Source organism: Staurois parvus, unplaced genomic scaffold (assembly GCF_062004578.1).
Source record: "Staurois parvus isolate SC_StPar_1 unplaced genomic scaffold, SC_StPar_1.0 ptg000275l, whole genome shotgun sequence".
NCBI lineage: Eukaryota > Metazoa > Chordata > Amphibia > Anura > Ranidae > Staurois > Staurois parvus.
In genome coordinates, this window is record NW_028318071.1 from 3744784 (window position 1) to 3760428 (window position 15645).

Sequence of the window (15645 nt, forward strand, 5' to 3'; positions counted from 1 at the left end):
GATGACCGCGTCCATCTCTGTGTGCATGATTGCTACAGTGGCCTCTGCCCCCCACGGGGCGGACGTTGCTACAGCCGCGTTGGGGACAGATGCTAGTTTGTGTGTTGTCCTATCTGGTTTGCGGGACTTGCTGCGGTGCTTTGAGCGGGGCAGGGGGGACAGTTCCGGTTCTGTTTCCGCGTGGGACCCTCCTAGTGGTGGGGACATGGTTAAGGGGCTGGGGCGTGGCCTCTTTGCCTGGGGATTTTTCTTCCTCCTGTGCTGGGTCAGGTGGGGTGTCGGCCCCCGTGGAGACTGTGCTGTTGGGCCAGTGGTGGGTTGAAAGTCAGCGGCATCGGGGGTGTGCTTTGAATGCCCCTTAGATGCACACTGGCAGCCAGATGTCCGTTTGCTGCCTATGGAACGTGAGAAGATTTGGAGAGGTGAGTATTTGGAGATCATCTCGCTCCTTCCCCTGGAGAGATTTCGCTTTGACGGGTCCAGGCTTGAGGACAGTGGGCGGGAGGATGTGGAGAAACTGTGTTTTTGGTTCATCTCGTGTACCTTCTCAAATTGGTTGCAGGCGTTTGCGATTATGGACAGTGCTATTGGTGAGAAGACTCCTGAGCATTGTTCAGCTCTCTTCTGTTGTCTCGACGCTATTAGCGAGGCGCATAGGCTTTATGGGGGTAAGGATTGGCTCTGTTACGATGAACAGTTCCGGAAGCGCAGGGCCGTCCATCCATCCTTACGGTGGGACCAAAAAGACATTGACCTGACTCCGGTGCGAGTTCCTAGTCCGTTTTGTCAGGGGAGTTTGGTGGGGCCTGTCGATTTAAACATGAATGTTCTGGTTGCAGCGGCTCCCATTTCTTGTCACGTTGTTTTAAACACGGTAAGGACCGTGTCGGAGAGCTTGCGGGTAAGAAGGACTACGCCGATGAGGGTGGAAAGGATGCGAACATTGCTAAATAGATATCCCGATCAGGAGTCTGCTTCGCTGCCGAAGGTTGGTTTTTCTGAGGGTTTCCGCATCCCTTGTACTTTGGCTTCCATTCCGCCACTGGCGCGGAATTTGTGTTCGGCGTTGCAGCATCCCGGGGTAGTTTCCAAAAAGTTGAGTAAGGATGTGGCATTGGTCGCATGGGCGGTCCATTTCCGACTGCGCCTCTGCCAGGGTTGGTCATCTCTCTCTTGGGGGTGGTGCCCAAAAAGGAGCCCAATGCGTTTTGGCTGATTCATCATCTTTCCTTCCCAAAAGGGGGGTCTGTCAATGATGCCTTTGCTCACGAGTCCGAACTCTCGTGTTCGGTGTCGTATACTTCTTTTGATGCCACTGTTTTTTGGGTGCGTCGTTATGTGCGAGGTGCTGTCATGGCAAAATCAGACATTGAATCGGCTTTCCAGTTGCTGCCAGTTCATCCCGACAGTTTTCGCTTATTGGGTTGTCATTGGCAGGGCGCATTTTATGTAGATCGGTGCCTTCCATGGGTGGTTTAGCTCCTTTGTGGAGTGGGTCGTGCGGGATGTTTCGGGAGTGAATTCCGTCATTCATTACTTGGATGATTCTCTATGTTTGGGGCCGCCCGATTCAAATGTTTGTGCTGTTCTTTTGGCCACCCTGCAACACATTGCTGAGCGTTTTGGGATTCCACTGGCTATGGAGAAGACAGAGGGTCCAGCCTCGGTGATCACTTTCCTGGGCATTGTGTTGGTTCTACACTGCGGAAGGTGTGTTTTTATCTCCGAGTCTATGAGTTGCGACTGGAGGCCTATTATGAATAGTTAAGGTTCCACAGGGGGAGATCAATATTGTTAGGTGCCTTCCTAGACCAACAACTTATCCTGTATATTTCTGTTTTAAGGAATGTTTTTGTGATTAAAGTTGAATTGTTATTAAAAGGCAGTGAAGGCCATTTTTACTCTGGTCTCCTTTGTTGGCATAGGGAGAGTTTGTGGGAAGGGGTTTTGAGAGAGTTGGGTTGGTATGGTTTTAGTGGCTTTAGCATTAGCCAACACATCTCTTCTACATTAGTCATGTGCCACTGCAGACAAGTTATTCTATCTTCAGTGACACTTTGCCAGCAGTGGAATCCTTGAAATTCAACTTCTATTATCATTGGTGGAAATTGTTTCAGTGGTGGAGCACCAACAAATGCACATATTTCTATATCTTAACCAGACACCGTGCCCTACAGCACCTCCAGACGCCGTGCCCTACAGCACCTCCAGACGCCGTGCCCTACAGCACCTACAGACGCTGGCCTACAGCACCCACAAACTGCCACGACTAGCCAGCAGTTGACCCAGCTGCCCACCACTCTACCTCTCCTCCCACAGATGAACCCGGCCTACGAGACCCGACTCAGCCTCTGCCACTGCGCGACAGAATCTCCGCATCAATACGCCCTGATGTGAAACCTTTCACCTCCCTCAATTGACCAGCACTCCGCTCACCCTCCTAATATGCCACCTGTACTCCTCCTCCTCGTACTCCTCTCCTCCATTCCCAAAATCTCCTCCCTGTACCCCCCTACTCCCCCAAAACAACTATACATCGCACCCTCACTACTTCCATCTCCCTCACCACCTCCTCCTGATACTCCACTCTCCCTCCGACCCACACGCCACGACTAACAGACCCACATGCTCTTGCACATCCCGCTCCCATGCCACCTTTCTCACCCTTCTTCTTCTCCTAACCTCCGGTGAGATCTCCTCGAACCCTGGCCCCTCACCACCTCACTCACCCACTAGGCACCCTCCTACTTCCACAAACCGCCGCAACCCCCTCAACCTTATACCTGTCAGCCTCCTCCCTGCATCCACCCCTCCACTCTCGGTTGCGAAACCTGGATCCAAGCCACTGACTCCACCTCCCCTACGGCACTCTCCTATGCAGGTCTCGTCTGGTCCCATTCACCCAGACCGAGCGGTCGTAGAGGTGGTGGGGTCGGCATGCTCTTCTCACCGCTGAGCACCTTCCAGGTCCTCCCAAACCCCCCCTCTCTATCCTTCTCCTCCTTCGAGGCCCACTGCATCCAGCTCTTCTCTCCCACCCCTCTAAGGATTGCAGTAATCTATCGGCCTCCTGGATCCGTATCCCGCTTCCTCGACGACTTTTCCGCCTGGCTACCCTTCTGCCTCTCCTCTGAGCTACCCACCATCATCATTGGTGACTTCAATATCTCTATCAACGTCAACAACCAGGCTACATCCCAACTCCTCCACTTAACCTCTTCTTTTGCACTCACACAGTGCACACAGTCCTCCACCCACACTGACGGGAACACCCTGGATCTTGCTTTCTCTCATCTCTGCACCCTCCACAACCTCACAAACACCCCTTTCCCTCTCTCTGACCACAACCTCATTACGTTCTCTGTCTCCCTGCCCTCTAACACCTCCCCCCCAAACATCAAACCGTCACCAGCCATAACCTCCACAACCTGAACCCGGCCCCTCTCCACTCTGCAGCTGACCGTCTGTACGACAGTATCCTTCCGCTGTCATGCCCTGACCTGACCACTACTGCGTATAACGACTCGCTGTCAGCTGCCTTAGACTCCTTAGCACCCTTAACCACACGCAACATTAGACCCCAACTGCTTCAACCCAGTCGCGCACTTGAGCGATTATGGCGCAAAACCAGATCCCCTCCAGCGTTCTCCCTCTACAAATCCGCCTTCCTCACCTACACCTCCTCCCTCCACGCAGCCAAACAAGCCTACTTCGTAACCCTCATCAACACCCTCTCCACCTGTCCTCGCTGGCTCTTCTCCACTTTCAACTCCCTACTCTCCCCCCCCCCCACCTCCACCCAGTACCTCACTCACCGCCCACGAGATTGCCATTCACTTCCAAAACAAGATCGACACAATCCGTAAGGACATCGCCAATGCTCAATCTACCTCCCCACCTAGCCTCCCTCCCACTATAACCCCATCAACTCTCCCCTGCTCTGACCTCGCAACTGCCCTGCCCCCCACCACACCTAACATCCCGCACACTATAACCTCCCCAACACTCCGCTCCTTCAGCCTTGCTACCACTGAGAAGGTCACTAAGGTCTTCTCAGAAGCCCACTTCACCTGTCAGGGTCCGCCGCGGCATCGCGCCCGACGCAAGCGCGGTCTTGTCAGCTCACGCCAGGATACGGGCACTAGGTCCCGGCCGGCCGCGGCTGAGGGAGACTCGCGCATGTGCAGTAGGCGCCGCGAGTCCCTGATGGGCGGCCAATGACAGCGCAGGGCGCGATATTTAAAGATGCCCTGCGCTGTCATGGATTTCCGCAAGGTCTCTTCCTGTACCTGAGTTCCTGTGTTCCTGTGCCTGTACCATTGTTGACCCGGATTGCTCTGACTTCGCTGCCTTCTCCTGATTTTGACCCGGATTGCCCTGATTACGCTGCCTTCTCCTGTCCTGACCCCCGGCTTGTTTTGACCTCTCTGCGGACTGACCTTCCCTATACTGACCCTGCATGTGACCTGACTATCCTTTGCCTGCCGTTTCTGTACCTCGCTGCCCCCTAGGTGACAACTGGCTAGTTTGACCACGATCCGTCCATCCATCCATCCTGCCTGGGCCTGCCGGCCTCCTCACATCTGGCTCTCCTCCTGTATCTATCCCCGGAGGTTCCCTCTGCCACAGGTGGGATTGCTCGGAGGTCATGACCTGGTCCTGGTCTGCTTCAAGTCCATCCCCACCATCAGGGGCCCTGGTGAACACGCAGACTGGGACTTAGACTCCACGCTCTGGGTAATCCTGCCTAGTGGGCTGCCAGAGGCACCACCAGGCGGATTCGTAACATCACCACTTGCCCCCTTGACCCTGTCCCCACACAACTCCTCCTGTCACCCTCCTCCTCCATCCTACGCTCCCTCACCCACATCTTCAATCTCTCCCTCTCTACTGGCGCATTCCCCTCCCCCCTAAAGCACACGCACATCACCCCCATACTCAAAAAACCCTCCCTGGACCCCACCAACCCGAACAACCTTAGACCCATCTCCCTACTGCCATTTACATCCAAACTCCTTGAGCAGTTAGTCTACATTCGCCTAAGCTCCCACCTCACTGACAACAACCTCCTCGATCCACTACAGTCTGACTTCCGTCCCCTACACTCCACCGAATCCACCCTACTCAAAATCACTAATGACCTGCTAACCGCCAAAGCTAATGGCCACTACTCAGTCCTCCTACTCCTCGACCTTTCCGCGGCCTTCGACACAGTTGACAACCCCCTCCTCCTTAATAAACTACACTCCCTTGGCATCAGAGACTCCGCTCTCTCCTGGCTCTCCTCCGCTCTATCCCAACGCTCCTTCAGGGTTACCTATAATGCTACCATCTCCCCCTCTCTGTTGGGGTCCCCCAAGGCTCTGTCCTCAGGCCCCTTCTCTTCTCCATCTACACCTCCTCACTCAGCAAACTGATACACTCCCACGGCTTCAACTATCACCTCTACCCCAATGACACGCAAATTTACCTCTCCACCCCTCACCTCACCCCTTCAGTCTCCGCCCGTATCACCCACCTACTGAACGACATATCAGACTGGATGTCGCTCCATTTCCTCAAATTGAACCTTTCCAAAACTGAGCTCCTAATTTTCCCCCCAGCCCACGCCCCCCCCCATCCTCTCCATCACGACCAACAACGCCACCATCAGTCCCACCCCGCAAGCCAAAGTCCTAGGTTTCACTCTAGACTCAAACCTGTCCTTCCAACCCCATGTCCAACCGCTGGCAAACTCATGCAGGCTCCCCCTCCGCAACTTCTCCAAAATACGTACATTCCTAACCCCAGACACAACTAAACAACTCGTTCACTCCCTTATTATCTCACGTCTGGACTACTGCAACTCCCTTCTCACCGGCCTAACCCAACACAGGCTATCCCCGCTTCAGTCTATCCTGAACTCAGCGGCCAGACTCATCCACCTTACCAATCGCTCCGCTCCTGCCACCCCCCTCTGTCATTCCCTCCACTGGCTTCCGATTGCCCAACGCATTAAATTCAAGCTACTAACATTGACATACAAAGCCATTCATAACACTGCCCCAAACTACCTCACTGACCTGATACCCAAATACCACCCAACCCGTACTTTTCGCTCCTCACAAGACCTCCTACTTTCTAGCTCCCTGGTCTCCTCCTCCCACGCCCGACTGCAGGACTTCTCCAGGACTTCTCTCTTCCTCTGGAACTCACTACCCCAACCCATCAGACTGTCAACTACCCTCCTGACCTTTAGGCGCACCCTGAAAACCCATCTCTTCAGGGAAGCCTACCCCACCCTCACCTAACATCCGATCTCCTTCACTCCTCCTACCACTCCATCCCCCACAGCCACTTCCTCCTGTACCACTATCCCCTCCCTCCTAGATTTTAAGCTTGAAAGAGCAGGGCCCTTGAACCCCTCATGTATTGTATTGTTTTGTTACTGTATTGACTTATGTACTGTCCCCCACTATAATGTACAGCGCTGAGCAAACCTTTTGGCGCTATATAAATACTGTATAATAATAATAATAATTTCCAGTCTGAACACTTTCACCCCCTTCCAGTCCAGGCCAATTTTCAGCATTCAGCACTATCACACTTTAGGTGACACTTATTCTTTAGTCATGTAGCACTGTATCCATATGAAATTTTTATAATATTTTTTTTTTAGACAGAGCTTTCTTTTGGTGGTATTTGATCCCCACTGATTTTATAATTTGCTGCTATATAAATGAAAAATGACCAAAAAAATCATTTTTGCTTAGTTTTTGCTATAAAATTTTGCAAATAGGTAATTTGTCTTCATAAAAATAGGCAAAACTGTATTCTGCTACATTTTTGGAGTAAAATAACACAAAACAGTGTATATTATTTAATCTGCGTGACAGCTATAGAGTCTACAAACTATGGGATATATATTTGAAAATTGATCAGTTGAGACCCTAAAATGCCGGATGCTGGTATGATGTGATCAGGATGTTAGCATGAGGTATGGTGGTGATCAGGATTCTGTTATGGGGTATGGCAGTGATCAGGACACTGGTATGGGATATGGCGGTGATCAGAACGCTGGTATGGGGTATGGTGGTAATCAGGATGCTGGTAAGGAGCATGGCGGTGATCAGGATGCTGGTATGGGGTATTGTAGTGATCAGGATGCTGGTATGGGATATGGCAGTGATCAGGGCAATGGTATGGTGTATGCTGGTGATCAGGGTGCTGGTATGGCATATGGCAGTGATCAGGGTGCTGATATGACGGTGATCAGGGTGCTGGTATGGGGTATGGCTGTGATCAGGGCATTGGTTTTGGGTATGGTGGTGATCAGGACGCTGGTATGGCGGTGATCAGGACACTGGTATGATGGTGATTTTGTGCGCATTGGGACAGGTGATGGGGCTGGCTGCATGTTTTATTAGGACTACACTGGGGCAGTGATCAGGGATACAGGGGCACTGATCAGGGACACTGGCACTGCAGTCTGCAAGCGCACAAGCAGCCTGCCAGGCTGCTGTACACTCACAGGCTGCAGGATCGCTTGTGTGTGTGTGAGCAGAGAGAAGTGGGGTCTTTAGTTTCACTTTCCAGTGTTTACTATGTGATTGCTGCTATTGGACATAGCAATTACATGGTAAAACACCATGTGATCACCCATAAAGAGTGGTAATGTGATCTGTTGTGTCTGAGTGATATACCAATCACAGGGCTCCCTAGTGCACTCTCTGTGAGCTGCACAGGAACCGCCAATGTGGGTACAGGTAAGTTTACCCTGCAACAGCAAAGCTTCCCATCCGCAGTCTATAGGCAATAATTATGTATAGTTATATATATGTAGCGGGGCCATTGCTGTTTCCCTTTTAAAGAACTGTTTCCCTTTTAAGACTGCATGTTGTCAGAAAGGATTTGATTGGCTCAGCTCTCAGCAGTACTGGAGTGTTTGTGGGATTTGAAGTTTCATCACAAAGGCAGACAATGTAACTTTATATGGCACAGGACTACAGGACCAGGATGCTTTGCAAGGAGGAGAGAGAGGAAAGCCACATGTGCCTTTGCAGAGGACATGTGGGAGCTAATCTGCAGCCCCTACTGTTGAAGTACACTGACACTGTTTCCAGAACAGCAGAGGTTGCTAAGGACAACAGATACCTACAGCAGCTGAAGTCAGCAGCAACTGTGATCATTGGTACCAGTCACCTGTGATGGCAGTAACTGACAGCAACGACATCTCCCAGCACAAAGAGAGAGGTCAGAGTGTTGGAAATCGCAGAGCAGGCATGTGACCATCCCAGGTGAGGCACCTCAGCGATTGTGCAGCACCGACAATTGACAACTGGAAAAAACTAGCCAGAGAGACAGAGCCCCATTCATCATCCCTTCAAGGAGTTAACCCCTGGAGACTGTTCTTCTTGGATGTGGTGAGCAACTGCTAACCAGTGACATGTCAGTTCTTAAGAGCACTCCACCGATTCATTAACACAGGCCTGTGCAACACAGTGTTACAATCCCACAGTATACAAGTGAATTTGGGACTGAGCCTAAAGAGATGTCAGTTTAACTGGGGACATATTGCTGCTATAGTTGCAGGGGGTTAATTCTGATCTATAGCTATACCGGTATATACGGATATACAATAATATTGTGCTTATTGATGTTATTGTGCCAATTCTAGAAGGTTTGTGTATTCAGTGCATTTAACTGCTATCTTCCAAGTTAATTTGCAGTCTATTTGCAGAGTTTTACCTGTCTTATTAAACCTGTTATAAAACTTCCCACAAGGTGTACTGTGGATCCAATATATATATGGTTTATCACTGAAGTAAGGACAGAAGTGCCCGTTAATTCCAGCGGCTCCTTTGGGGTGAGCGCTACATATATATTTATAAGCATAGTTGCTAACAGTTCAAAAATATTTCCAGGGACACCTTTTCTGCGGTGCATCCAGTAAGCCATTGTACATGGAGAATGTACTTTAATTAGAGGTAGCATATTTAATTAAAGTGGTAGTAAACCCACTTTGTTAATTTTTACCTACAGGTAAGCTTAAAATAAAGCTTACCTACAGGCAAAATGAATGTCTACTAAACGTGCACCGTTTAGGAGAGATTTGGGGGTATTTTTAGCTGGCGCATGCGCTCTGAAGGAACGACATACCTGTGCTGTTCCTTCAGAGCAGTGTGCCATGGCCCGTGACTCCTGTGCGTGGGAGTGACATCTTCGCAGCTCATCCATTCAGATGGCCGGAGCTTGTGAACCTGGAAGGAAGACTGGGTGAAGATGGAAGCCTTTGCAGCGGTGACAGTGCACCACTGGAAGGCTTAGTTTTAGGGTATGTTTTACATAATCTGCTAGTATGCTATGCATACTAGTACATTATGCCATTGCCTTGCAGGGAATGTTTATTGTTTTTTCTTTTTAATGCAGTTTACTACCACTTTAATATGGGCTTGGTTCTACAAGAGGCATATTGTTAATCTAATGATATACTTTAACAACTTGCCTACTAGGCACTTATACCCCCTTCGTGCCCAGGCCAATTTTCAGCTTTCAGCGCTGTCGCACTTTGAATGACAATTGCGTGATCATGCAAAACTGTACTCATATGGGATTTTTATCATTCTTTTCACACAAATAGAGTGTTCTTTTGGTGTTTAATCACCACTGGGGGTTTTATTTTTTGAGCTATAAACAAAAAAAGAGCAAACAATTTGGAAAAAAAAAGTTTTCTTTGTTTCTATTATAAAATTTTGCAAACAGGTAATTTTTCTTCTTCACTGATATGCGTTAATGAGGTTGCACTGATAGGCAGCACTGATGGGCACTGACGAGGTGGCACGGATAGGTAGCACTGATAGGCTGCACTAATGGGCATTGATGAGGAGGCACTGATGATGCTGAGACACTGACTGAGGGCACTGACTGACAGCCCTTACTGGCAGCACTGACTGGTGGCATTGCTGGGCACTGATGGGAGGCACTGCAGGGCACTGATCATCAGCTGCCAATTATCGGCAGTACTTTTCATAAGCTGTGACAGCGTGAGGAAAGTGTTGCCAATAAGCGGCAACTGTATTTACTACGTGATCTGCTGTGTCATTGGACACAGCTAATCACATGGTAAAAGGCCGCTGTGATTGGCCTTTTACCTCATTGTATGATCAGTTGTGTCCGTAGGACACAGCAACATGGAGATTGCTGGGTGCGCACCCCTGGGGGTGCACAGGAGGGTGTGTTCTGGGAGGAAGTCATATGACGCCCTCCCAGAACTGGGTAACCATGCTGTAGCCGTCATTTGGCTATAGCGCGGTTACCAAGTGGTTAATTAACCATATACGTATAAGAGAGCTGTAGTTATGGGTTAAGAAAAAAAACAACAAAAAAACACTAGTATTAACAATAAGCATGTACATTGATCCCACAGTTTTAGTAGAGGACTGCAGTCATTAACTATGCGAACAATCATTCTGTACTGTAAAGAAACAGTGGAAAAACACTGCATACATAAAAATGAAGCTGTCCCCCAGGAGAGAAAAGTGTGGTGGGTATGACAGTGGGCAGTATGTGAAGGAAAGAAGTATGGAAGGTATGACAGCAGGCAATATGTTCAGGAAAGGAGTGTGAAGAGTATGGCAGTGGGCAGTATGTACAGGAGAGGAGCATGGAGGGTATGACAGTGGCCAGTATATGCAGAAGAAAAGTGTGGAGGGTATGATGATGATCGATATGTGCAGAAGAGGTAGGCAAAAGGTATGACAGTGAGCAGTATGTACAGGAGAGGAGTGTGGAGGGTATCAAAGTGAGCAGCATGTGCAGAAGAGGAATGTGACAGGTATGATGGTGAGCAGTATGTGCAGGAGAGGAGTGTGGAGGGTATGATGGTGACCAGTATATGCAGGAGAGGAGTGTGGAAGGCATGACAACAGGTCATATGTTCAGGAAAGAAGTGTGGAAGGAATGACAGTGATCAGTATGTAGAGGAGAGGAGTGTGGAGGGTATGACAGTGATCAGTATGTAGAAAGGAGAGCGGAGGGTATGACAGTGATCAGTATGTAGAGGAGAGGAGTGTGGAGGGTATGACACTGATCAGTATGTAGAGAGGAGTGTGGAGGGTATGATAGTGGGCAGTATGTACAGGAGATGAGTGTGGAGGGTATGACAGTGGACAGTATGTTCAGGAGAGGAGTGTGCAGAGTATGAGAGCAGACAATATGTTCAGGAGGGGCGTGTGGAGGGTATGACAATTGGCAGGATATGCAGGAGAAAAGTGTGGAGGGTAGTGATCAATATGTCCAGAAGAGAAGTGTGGAGGATATGACTATAAGCAGTATGTACAGGAGAGAAGTATGGAGGGTATGACTGAGCAGTATGTACAGGAGAGGAATGTGGAGGGTATGATGGTGAACAGTATGTGCAGGAAAGGCATGTGGAGGGTATGAAAGTAAGCAGTATGTGTAGGGAAGGAGTGCAGGGGATATGATGTTGGGCAGTAAGTTCAGGAGCAATGTGGAGGGGACAGAGAAGTGGTGAAATAGTGATATGTACAGTGGGGCAAAAAAGTATTTAGTCAGCCACCAATTGTGCAAGTTCTCCCACTTAAAAAGATTAGAGAGGCCTGTAATTGGCATCATAGGTAGACCTCAACTACAAGGATCAGGAACACAGAGAGACCAAACGGCAATTCATGTCAGCGCAGGGCGGATTTAAATACCGCACCCTGCGCTGTCATTGGTGCCAGGCGCGCACCCGCAGCTCCAAGTGCGCATGCGCAGGTTCCGTCTCCGCCGAGGCCGGTCAGGACCTAGTGCCCGTACACCAGCAAGAACGGGCACACTGCGCCTGCGCCGAGCAGTGTGTCGCGGCGGCTCCTGACAGCTTCTTACGAAGCCACTTTTTCGTTGCCCGGGCGGTATGTTTGGGATCATTGCCATGGCATCATAGGTAGACCTCAACTATGAGAAACAAAATGAGAAAAAAAATCCAGACAATCACATTGGCTGATTTGGAAAGAATTTATTTGCAAATGATGGTGGAAAATAAGTATTTGGTCAATATCAAAAGTTCATCTCAATACTTTGTTGGCAATGACAGAGGTCAAACGTTTCCTTTAAGTCTTCACAAGGTTGGCACACACTGTTGCTGGTATGTTGGCCCATTCCTCCATGCAGATCTCCTCTAGAGCAGTGATGTTTTGGGGCTGTCGCTGGGCAACACGGACTTTCAACTCCCTCCAAAGGTTTTCTATGGGGTTGAGATCTGGTGACTGGCTAGGCCACTCCAGGACCTTGAAATGCTTCTTACGAAGCCACTCCTTCGTTGCCCGGGTGGTATGTTTGGGATTATTGTCATGTTGGAAGACCCAGCCACGTTTCATCTTCAATGCCCTTGCTGATGGAAAGAGGTTTGCACTCAAAATCTCACGATACATGGCCCCATTCATTCTGTCCTGTATATGGATCAGTCTTCCTGGTCCCTTTGCGGAGAAACAGCCCCAAAGCATGATGTTGTTACCCCCATGCTTCACAGTAGGTATGGTGTTCTTTGGGTGCAACTCAGCATTCTCTCTCCTCCAAACACGACGAGTTGTGTTTCTACCAAAGGGTTCTATTTTGGTTTCATCTGACCATATGACATTCTCCCAATCCTCTTCTGGATCATCCAAATGCTCTCTAGCAAATTTCAGACGGTCCCCCATGTGGTCCTGGGATTTTTGCTCACCGTTCTTGTGATCATTTTGACTCCACGGGGTGAGATCTTGCGTGGAGCCCCAGATCGAGGGAGATTATCAGTGGTCTTGTATGTCTTCCATTTTCTAATTATTGCTCCCACAGTTGATTTGTTCACACCAAGCTGCTTGCCTATTGCAGATTCAGTCTTCCCAACCTGGTGCAGGTCTACAATTTTGTTTCTGGTGTCCTTCGACAGCTTTTTGGTCTTCACCATAGTGGAGTTTGGAGTGTGACTGTTTGAGGTTGTGGGCAGGTGTCTTTTATACTGATAACAAGTTCACACAGGTGCCATTGATACAGGTAATGAGTGCAGGACAGAGGAGCCGCTTAAAGAAGAAGGTACAGGTCTGTGAGAGCCAGAAATCTTGCTTGTTTGTAGGTGACCAAATACTTATTTTCCACCATAATTTGCAAATAAATTCTTTCCAAATCAGCCAATGTGATTGTCTGGATTTTTTTTCTCATTTTGTCTCTCATAGTTGAGGTCTACCTATTATGCCAATTACAGGCCTCTCTCATCTTTTTAAGTGGGAGAACTTGCACAATTGGTGGCTTACTAAATACTTTTTTGCCCCACTGTATAATAAAAAAAAACTACTGTGCTAGCTTACTAATAAATAAAACAATAAATACAACAGTGCTGCTCAAAGAAAACAACCTTCAGTTATATGATATACAACAATCCCCAAGTGCTCTGTATGTATCTATTAAGAGTTAGAGTGATTAATTTATGTGATTAGTTTACACTTTTGTTTGTACAGCGTTTGGATCAACACAGGGTAAATGGTAATAAATTAAGCTTTACATTATCTGGGCATACTGAGCAGCAGCACACAGCACCAGTGACTGCAGACTGAACAGGCTTCCCAACCTCTTCCAAACCGCCTAGTCATCTTAACCTCCTGGCCTCTGCCTGCAAACAAATCCCTCCTGACATAAAACACTGCCACTTTACCACCCAACAGCAACGCAGATCACATTCCTTTCAGCAGGATCTCCAAGGCTGGGTAATGCACTTCCATCCGGCCTGCACATAGGGGCAGATTTACTAAAAACTGGTGCACATAGAATATAGTGCAGCTGTGCATGGTAGCCAATCAACTTCTAACTTCAGATTGTTCAATTAAGGTTTGACAATAAAACCTGGAAGCTGATTGGTTTCCATGCAGAGCTACACCAGATTTTGCACTCTCCAGTTCTAGTAAATCAACCCCACAGTGTCAGTAGCAGCTGGCAGTTGCTATGCTCTGCCTCTGGGTTCTTTCACGTACAGCAATGGAGATCATGGTGAGGATCCAAATGAATGAGGATTAGATACTTAAGAGGGAACAGAGTGAGAGTGCCAGACACTGCTGTGGGGGGACAGAAAGGAGAGTACACACACTGAAAGCAATGATGCTGCTGCTGTCCTCACAGCCCTGATCCCAGGGCAGAGTAGGAAAGCTTGTCAAAAAGCAATACTGTCTCTGCTGAATCAGTTGTGGATGGGAGTGAGGAACGTAGTTTTGCAGCTGACCTCAGTGGATCTGGGAACAGACCCATTGGCCTACCTATTACAGCTCAACTCTGTGCCCTTAAGTTGCTATAAATGTTCCCTGACAGCTAACCTTTTGAAAGTGGTGCACGCATAGAAGCAATCCTCCCCAACAACTATGAGTCATTGGTTTGCAAGGTTAAATGAAATTAGATCTATGGAAAATCTAACTGCTTCCCTTAACAATAAGGAAGATGTATTTCGGGGAAATGTGGCGGCCTTGGATGGTGTACACTTTGTCATGGAAATTTTGTATTGTTGGTTGAACTTTAAATGTGTCATATATGAGTGTTATTCATATGTCTCTCGTGTGGCTTAATTAAAGCTCTGAAGGCTGCAATTGGGCCATGCGCATGTACAATGTATGTATTACAGTACTCAGCTCGGTAATGGATGAGATGGCAGATCTGCGCTTATAGACCGGCGTGTATACCACCACGGCTTTCGATGCGAATGCCGCCGGCGGTAGGCCGCGGGCCTGTATCCACATATCAGCAGCATAGTACCACATGGACTCTGTACCGCAAGGCGCCAAGCGGTGTGAACTCCGCGTGTAGGCTTATGTATATCTTACAACCCATTACCGACCTGAAACTGTATCTGGATGGATGTGTTTTAATAAAGATCGTATCGGGCCTATCCAGGTACAGACTGGTGTTTAGTCTGGGGGATGCTTGTACAGAGAATGAACATACTGCTAGGAGCTAGGACAGGAAGTCTGCTGACCTCAGAGGGCTCATGGGTGGAAGGGGAGGAAGTCTGCTGACCTCAGAGGGCTCATGGGGGAGGACTAGTGATAGATAAAAGGAAAGGCTATGCTCCAATCGGAATGTACATCCTGTGTATAGGCAGTCCCCATTGCATTGTTCTGTGGGAGGGGATTGACCTTATTCATGTGGGGGGCATATGTGTGTTTGTAATAAAAACCAGAGGCTGAGAATGAAAACTTCCTCTATGTGAATTCCAACAGCAACCTAAGAGTGTCATGTGATCATTCCTGGGTAACGGAGCTCCATCCCCCACATTTCAACAGAGCTAACCCAGTTGGATGGGCAGGAATCATGTAGTTTAGCTGCAGTCGTGGTAAGCGAGATTCGCACAGCTTTATGGGGGATTTCTGCGCATCCAACTGCGAGTACTCACGGTAAGGAGAAATTCGTTAAAGCGAATTTCCAAGACAACTTGCTTGGCACAATACCTGGACATGATGCCTGCTACCCCTGGGCCTGTTTGATCCCTCTTTGATTTGTTTGGTGGGTGTTAATACCTACTTCTAACCCCTTCAGCTGGCTGGTCTTTTGGGGGGGGGGGGTAGAAGGAGCAGAGGAGTGCTGGATCCACTCCGTCCCATACCCCCCCCCCCTTTGCACTTCCCCCTCCTCACAAGCCCCCCCCCCCTT

The 15645-nt window shown here is 48.9% G+C and overlaps 1 protein-coding gene across 6 annotated transcripts in view; it reads right to left on the reverse strand.

The window, feature by feature from the left end:
* The window catches only part of LOC149459085 (latent-transforming growth factor beta-binding protein 3-like), a 999560-nt gene that overhangs the window by 711420 nt on the left and 272495 nt on the right, over nucleotides 1–15645 (reverse strand). The window lies entirely within an intron of this gene.